Source organism: Phalacrocorax aristotelis, chromosome 5, assembly GCF_949628215.1.
Source record: "Phalacrocorax aristotelis chromosome 5, bGulAri2.1, whole genome shotgun sequence".
Lineage (NCBI taxonomy): Eukaryota > Metazoa > Chordata > Aves > Suliformes > Phalacrocoracidae > Phalacrocorax > Phalacrocorax aristotelis.
Genome location: NC_134280.1, coordinates 41,870,099 through 41,876,955, shown reverse-complemented (window position 1 = coordinate 41,876,955; position 6,857 = coordinate 41,870,099).

The window sequence follows — 6,857 nt, the reverse complement described above, 5'->3', positions numbered from 1 at the left end:
CTGTAGCTTAGGAATAAACAGGTGGAAGGAAAATATGGAAGTACGCACATGGGGTGGTTATTTGGACTAATCCAGGTTCAGTTTTCTACAGTGTTTGCTTGCATTGGAATTTGGGGGTTAGCAGTCCTGACAGTATTAAATCCCTTCTTATATCTTCTTCTTTTTGTTGTGGCTTGTGTTGAGTTTGCAATGCCGTACTGCCAAAGTGTGGGGCAGGATTCAGCCGCTGTGAGATGTATGAAGTAGGTCTTAAGCCAGCGAATCATGGTTGTCTTAGTCTCAGGACAAGGTAACTAATGTTAAATTGATATCTCACAGCCATTGCTGACTTGCTGTTGCTGGTTTGCATGTTTTGCAACTCTGGAGCCGTGCTAACTGCTTTGCTGTCAAGGCTATGCTTAAATTCCTATTAAATCAAAGCATGCTGTTAACCCTCTGAGATACTAACAGCCAAACAATTTTGTAATGAATGTCATGTTTTTTCTTTTTATATGTTACATTACTGCCTTCTCAAAGATGATCCTTTAAAAAATAGATGTTTGCCAACTTTGCAAACTCTACTATCCCCTCCTCGTACTTGGCATTTCTGAAAAAGCACTGGTCCATCTTAAATGGAGAAGCTTGTTGCAGAGGAGGGCTGCCAGCGCAACAGTTGTGACATTGGTACACAAGTATAGCCTTTTGTGCGGATGCTTCTTATAAGAGATGGTTATTTTCAGATTCCCATAAGCCTTTCTTAAGGTACTGATGAACTGCAAGGAAAGTGCTCCCTCATGCTAATAGGTAAGATTGGAGGTGGTGTGTTAATGCTGAGAAATTAATGTTCCTGATTTAGCAGGGCATTGCTTCCCATGCCCCAGCATCCGTATGTGTAGCTGTGTCCTCCCCTAAGGTGCTGGGTATGGCTCTGGCATCCTGCTCCTGTGTGCTGGGGTGTGCCTACAGGGTATTGCTCAGTTTATAGCAGTGTAACTATTTCAGTTCAGGTCCTGTCTCGGGCAGTACGATGTTTTCATGCTATGCTGTAGCTGGTTTTGGAGGTGTGACTTGACAGAAGCTCACAAGTTCTTTTTTTCTCTGCAGTTTAGTACTCGCAGCATGGCGTCAGCTCTGGAGATCCTGGGCAGCGCTGAGTGTTGGATGAAGGTCCTGCAGACCTGCTGCATAGACCAGACTGATAAAGTGTCCAGCTGCAGGCCTCTTCATTGTGGAGCTGAATCATGGTGGGACAATGCCTTTTCCAACAGCAGGGTCAGACTGAGAGAGCAGGTAAAGGTTGGGACCATGATCCTTGCTGTCAACAGCTGTAGCATCACAGGCGTGGGTCCTTGCCGGCTCCTCAGATGGTGAGTCCTGGGGGTGAGCACTCACCTTGTTTCCTTGGTTCTTGAAAGGGCAGGTGGAACTGGCAGGCAGCATTCTCCTTTGCCAGCAGCACTAGAGCTGGGGATCAGCACTACGTGTGAGGGGTCAGGTGGCCCCTAGGTGGCTGTGACTCACAGAGAAGGGTGGTGGTGGACAGATAATGGGAAATCGGTGAATAGCAAAACATTGCAGAGGGATAGAAGGATGGAGTTTGTTGTTATTGAGTATTTTTCATTAAGACTTGTTTTCATGCAGAAAATTCTCAAACATCAAACTTTGGCAGAGGTATAATAGGAAAAAACATATGTATACGTTCTAGGAGGCTTTTCTAATGGGTGTGTATCACACAGTACCTCAGCTGGTATCTTCACTGAGACCAAAAAAATGGATTTGGACCCCTTGGAGTTTGATATGAAGGGAATTTATTGGCAGATGACAGGTGAGTGAAAATACGGATCCTCAGGTAGATGTGACTGTGACTTAGTGATTTACATTATGGCTGCTGTCACCTCATTTGGCCAAACATCCTGGCCGTGGAGCTGGGGGGTGTTAAGAAGACTCCGTGCTTCTTCCTGCTGCAGGTCTGTGGCTTTGGGGCAGGACTAGTGGGCTGGCTGCCTGTGCCTGGGCATCTCCCTGTTCCTCTGGCAGTTACAGATGTACCTAGGCATACAGGTCTTGCCTTTGCAAAGATGTCAAATTCGCTACGTAAAGGCCTTGGTGGAAAAATGAGTAAAAATTGAACATAACCCATGCTAGAGCAAGTTCTCCTGCTTAACTCTTGGACTTCATGGCTGAAAGCATCTCAGTGGTGTCAGACTCCACGTGCCTCTGAGGCAGGCTCGGAGCAAATAAAAATGCATCTGCTCTGTGAGAAAGGATTTTTTTTTTTTTAATGTAGAAAGTACAGTCCTGCTTTATTTTTATTTAAACACAGATTTCCTTTTATGAGCCATAAATGATATTCAGGTGCAGCACAGTGACTTTAAATCAGCTCCTCTGGCAACCATCTAGATAATAATATTGTAAGAAATGCCTAACTGGCCTGTTTCTCCTTTGGCTATTTCATCATTTCAATGCTGCTGACTTTAGATACTAGCCTTTCATGAGTTCACTGAGCATAAAAGCATTTAAAGTTCCTAAGAAGCAAGAAATAACTCAGCTGTGAGCAATATTTAAGCACGTGGCGGTGGCAGCACTGCCAAAGCCAGGTCCTAATCAGTTTCAGAGAGCTTCTTGATGAGAGGAGTTGGGCTGGTACTTTGAGAAGTGGGGCTCAGCCCCTGTGATGGGGATGGGTTTTGAGGGGAACAGATGTGTACAGGGCGTAGGGTCTGCGTTTTAGCCTCAGTGTTGCATTATGGTGTGTGGCTGAAGAGCATCTGAGCCAGAGCCTGCTCTGATTTACACCCCGGATTTACAGTAGGATAATGCTGCCGATTTAAAGGGAGCTATCCAGGATTTATAGGGCTTTTTATAAGTAGGATCAGGAATTTTAGCCATAATCCTGTGCAAATGTATGGGTGTGAGTGCAGATGTGCGCATCTGCATTGCTAATGCAATGTAATACCCCATGTACAGCAGTAACACAAAGACATAATAATAGTAAAACAACAGATAATGATGTGGGTTTGCTTTTGTAAAGTACTTGCATTACAGGGTTGTAATACGATTCAAACCAGACTCACAAAGTTCCTGTGATAGATAATCCAGCTGTAACCCTAAAGCATGTCTGACTCTTCCAACACCCACTGTCATGAGAAAAATCAGTCTCCTCCTATTTTGGTAGTTGCTGTTTGAAAATAGTTCACTTTCTTTCTCGTAGGTTTTGATCTATTTGGTTTTCTGGGATTATGTAGAATATGTGCAAGGCCTTGGCTAAAGGCCTCTATCCTGGAAACATTATAACTTTATATTACCAAAGAGATATGAACATCCCAGTGATGCTGTGAATCCAGGGAGACCACTCAATCGTATGGATAAAACATTGAGTAGGATGCTCTTCAGCACTGGAGTAGGATGCCCTTTATCCCTGGAATAAAAGCATCAGAACAAGGCCCTTCTGGTTATTTACGTAACCAAGCACGTATATATCTTTACAAGAAAGTGCTGGGAAACCAACCAGACTCTCTGTAGATGCCAGTGGTCTTAGCTCCGATGGGAAGTATGAAATCGGTGCAACTCAACAGGTGCACTTCAGCAGAGGATCTGGGCAGCTGTACATCGTACACTTCTTGACATCATCTGGTTTTAAGCCAACTCTGATGGTAGATGTTTTTATCTCTTGCCTCTAGGTTGGGGGGGGGACAAACCTCTCTCATGTTTGCTGTCTGTACAGTGCTATTTCCAGAATAAAGAAAAAGAGTTAAATCACATATTAACAGAACAATACCGACAACAGAAAAAGTCAGGAAACTTTTAAGTAAGGTCACCCTATCGATTGCAACAATGAAAGGATAAATATCAAATGCTTTTCTGTGAAAGGCTGACAGAAGTAAATTCAGCATGATATATTGAAACCCAAGTCTCTTTCATATGTTACAGAGCCTCTTACATAGCAAGTTTACTGTTCAAGCTGAGATATGTTGCCTTGCCAACATATATTCTGAGTTACCCAAGCAGATTTAATGTTTTTGCGGTAGTGACTTTTCCCTTTTTTGGGGGGGCGCTTTTCTTTTTCTCTGCAAAAAATTGTTGCAGAAGATTTCAAACCTACCTAGGAAATGACCTTAATCAATTTAGTTCCACCGACGAGTATGAAAACTCAGATCTTTCCTTTTGCTTTCTCTAAACATTGTCTTGCTTGCATTGAGTAGGGTGACTGAGTCACAGCTTGATAGAAAAGTACGTTTTGTTTGTTGTTTTTTTTTTTTTCCCTTTTTTTTTAATCCATCCAAGTGGCAGCTCTGTTTTGTCCAGAAGGATTGACGTGACTGACAAGTGTTTTGAATTTCTGAGCTCCAAGGTCTCAAAATGCATGAAAAGCAAATGACACACACACAAAAAAAGTAAATCTTTGGAAAACAAGCACCAACAACACACAAAAAATAACAATTCTGCAAAAGGGTGACAGGCGCTGCATTCATTCTTCTTTTCCCCCTCCGCCCCTTTTTCTTTTCAATAAGTCAATGTTTCTGGGCCACCTACAGGCACATTTATGTCTTCGTCAGCGGGGAATCAGGATGCAAAATAAGCCAAAGTCACGGTCGTCGTGCATCGGGGTGCATTTATCTGCATCTCAGGATTATGGCTCCCACTGACACCAGCTCACCAGGATCTGTTCCATCAGCTCCGTATCAATCGAGGTGATGCTGTGGGTCTTAGTCCGATGGGCATATGACACTTGAATATTCTTTTTATATAGGGCTTGGGTTGCAGGAGGACCAAGAGACTGAAACTGTAGAGATGGGCTGTGCAAACACAGCTGGAGGCAGCACCTACCCACGGAGCTCATGTCCCAACCCTGTTGAAGGTGGGTAAGGTGGGCTTTGAGATGGGGGAGCCCTGCTGGTCCCAGCACTTGCCTGGTGTGTGTGGGTTGGTGGGCGTCCCAGACTGGAACTAAGGTATCCCCTGGGCTGTCCCCAGACAGTTCTGCTGCAGGCTCCTTTGGTTAGGTCTGTGGGATGCTGTTGCCAGAAAGCAGAACCTATGAGAGAGAAGGAAAGTCATATTTCTGGTTTCCCAGCCAGTGAGCTGGCATCTTCCTTCCTCTAGGCACTCCATCGCAACCGTGTCACTTGCTATCCTGGGTACCGATTGGGGCAAAGTCGAATTGCTCAGCCTGGGATTATCCATGACAGCCATATGAAACTCCTCTGGAGGGTATTTTAACCATTTTTGTCTCCTTCCATCAAGGACTGGCAAAATACCTGAGACCATGCTACCTGAATGCAGGATGTGACTTCACGACGCAGCTTCTGAGCCCTCTGTGGCATGGCCACACTCCCTCCTGGCTTGCTGTTTTCCATGTGGCCTGACTCTAAAACCGACGCAGGATGAAAGGTATGGGAATCCCATGCTGTGCGCAGGATGCAGAGCCCTTGAAGACATGGTCTGGAGCTCTTGTCTCTAACCCAGACAACTTGTTCCAATGGCTGGCTTGAATTTCAAGGTTGGGCTGTTGCTTTGGTGGGAGGCGGGGGAGACAGTTTTATAAAGAAGAGTGGTGATGGAGAGAAAGTTTTTCTTCTCATTTCCCATCCTGTCTGACCCAGTGAATGCGGTGTTTTTGGTTGAGGGGTTTAAAGGAGCGAGGGAGGCAGTCAGTTGGAAACGCCGATTCTGCAGGCTCCCAAGAGCCACCAGCCGCTGCTTCCTTTTGGTTCAGCTCGACCGGTTCATCATGGGCCTGAGGTGGCTGCTTTAATGGGAAGCTGGCGAGCGGAGGAGAATCTATACCTTCCCTTTGCAGTGAATCAATAAAAAGCTGGAAGGTTTTGGATTCTTCCTTCCAGGAGAGAATAGCCCTCATTGTAAGTCTGGAGAATAAAATAGTAAAGAGAGAGAGAGAGAGGGAGGATCTTCCCTGTGCACACTCCAACTATCTTGGCTGAGAGGCAGCTTTGCTCTGCATGTCTCAGCCACGTTTGATTTTGGCATTACTTGAGGCTTTCTAAAGCTCGCCTGGGAGTTGTGTCTTTCTATGGAGGCAAACGCCAGGCATTGTTTATTCAACCTAATTATGGGATGAGGGTGATGGAGCCTAGGAGATCTCTGGGAAAGGATGAAAAGTGGGCATTTAGCAAGAAAAGCATCAGCAGCCCCATAGTTTGCTATCACGACCTGTTGTCTGGACACCATCTCAGCTCTGCCTGTCAGCCTCATCACTCCTTTGCACCCAGTGATCTCTTGGTCCTGCTTCTATAAAAGGTGCTTCAGGATGAAAGCCTGTATTTCAGGTTGAAAACCCTCCAACAGGTGAACATCCTGAGCATCTGAGAGGGGTAACTGCTTGGCTCAGCCTCTGAAAGTCTGGATGCAAACCTGAAGCGCATTAAACCTTCTCCAGGGAGTGGGGTTTCACTCTTGGAAAGCTTTGTGAGGTTTCCAGTGCTTGCTGCTTCCAGTCAGGCTGGAATCCAAAACTGCAAAGGCCCATGAAAATTACTATTAAAGAGAAAAAAACAGACCCTGAGACAGGTTCAGCTCTGATTCCTCTGAAATTGTAGGCTTGCAGAAGTCTCATGCTTTACTGTGGTAGATTTGGTCTTGTAAAGTTGAAAATCAATTCTTCAAACTGGATTCAACCCCAGGTGCTGTTTGTATAAGGGTTAAGAGCATCTCCAGGTCTAAACTGCTAGTATCCATCAGCATCAGTGGGTTATACACCTTTATGTGGCTGCAAAGTCTGGTCCAGGTAGTTCGGTGGAAGTAAATGGGATTTACTTGCATGGGTGGGTAAGTGCTTCTGTATGCTGTGCCATCTCCCTGCAATGTGCCATTGTTCTTGATGGAAATCTCTTTTTATCTTCTGCCAGTGAGAAAGTCCT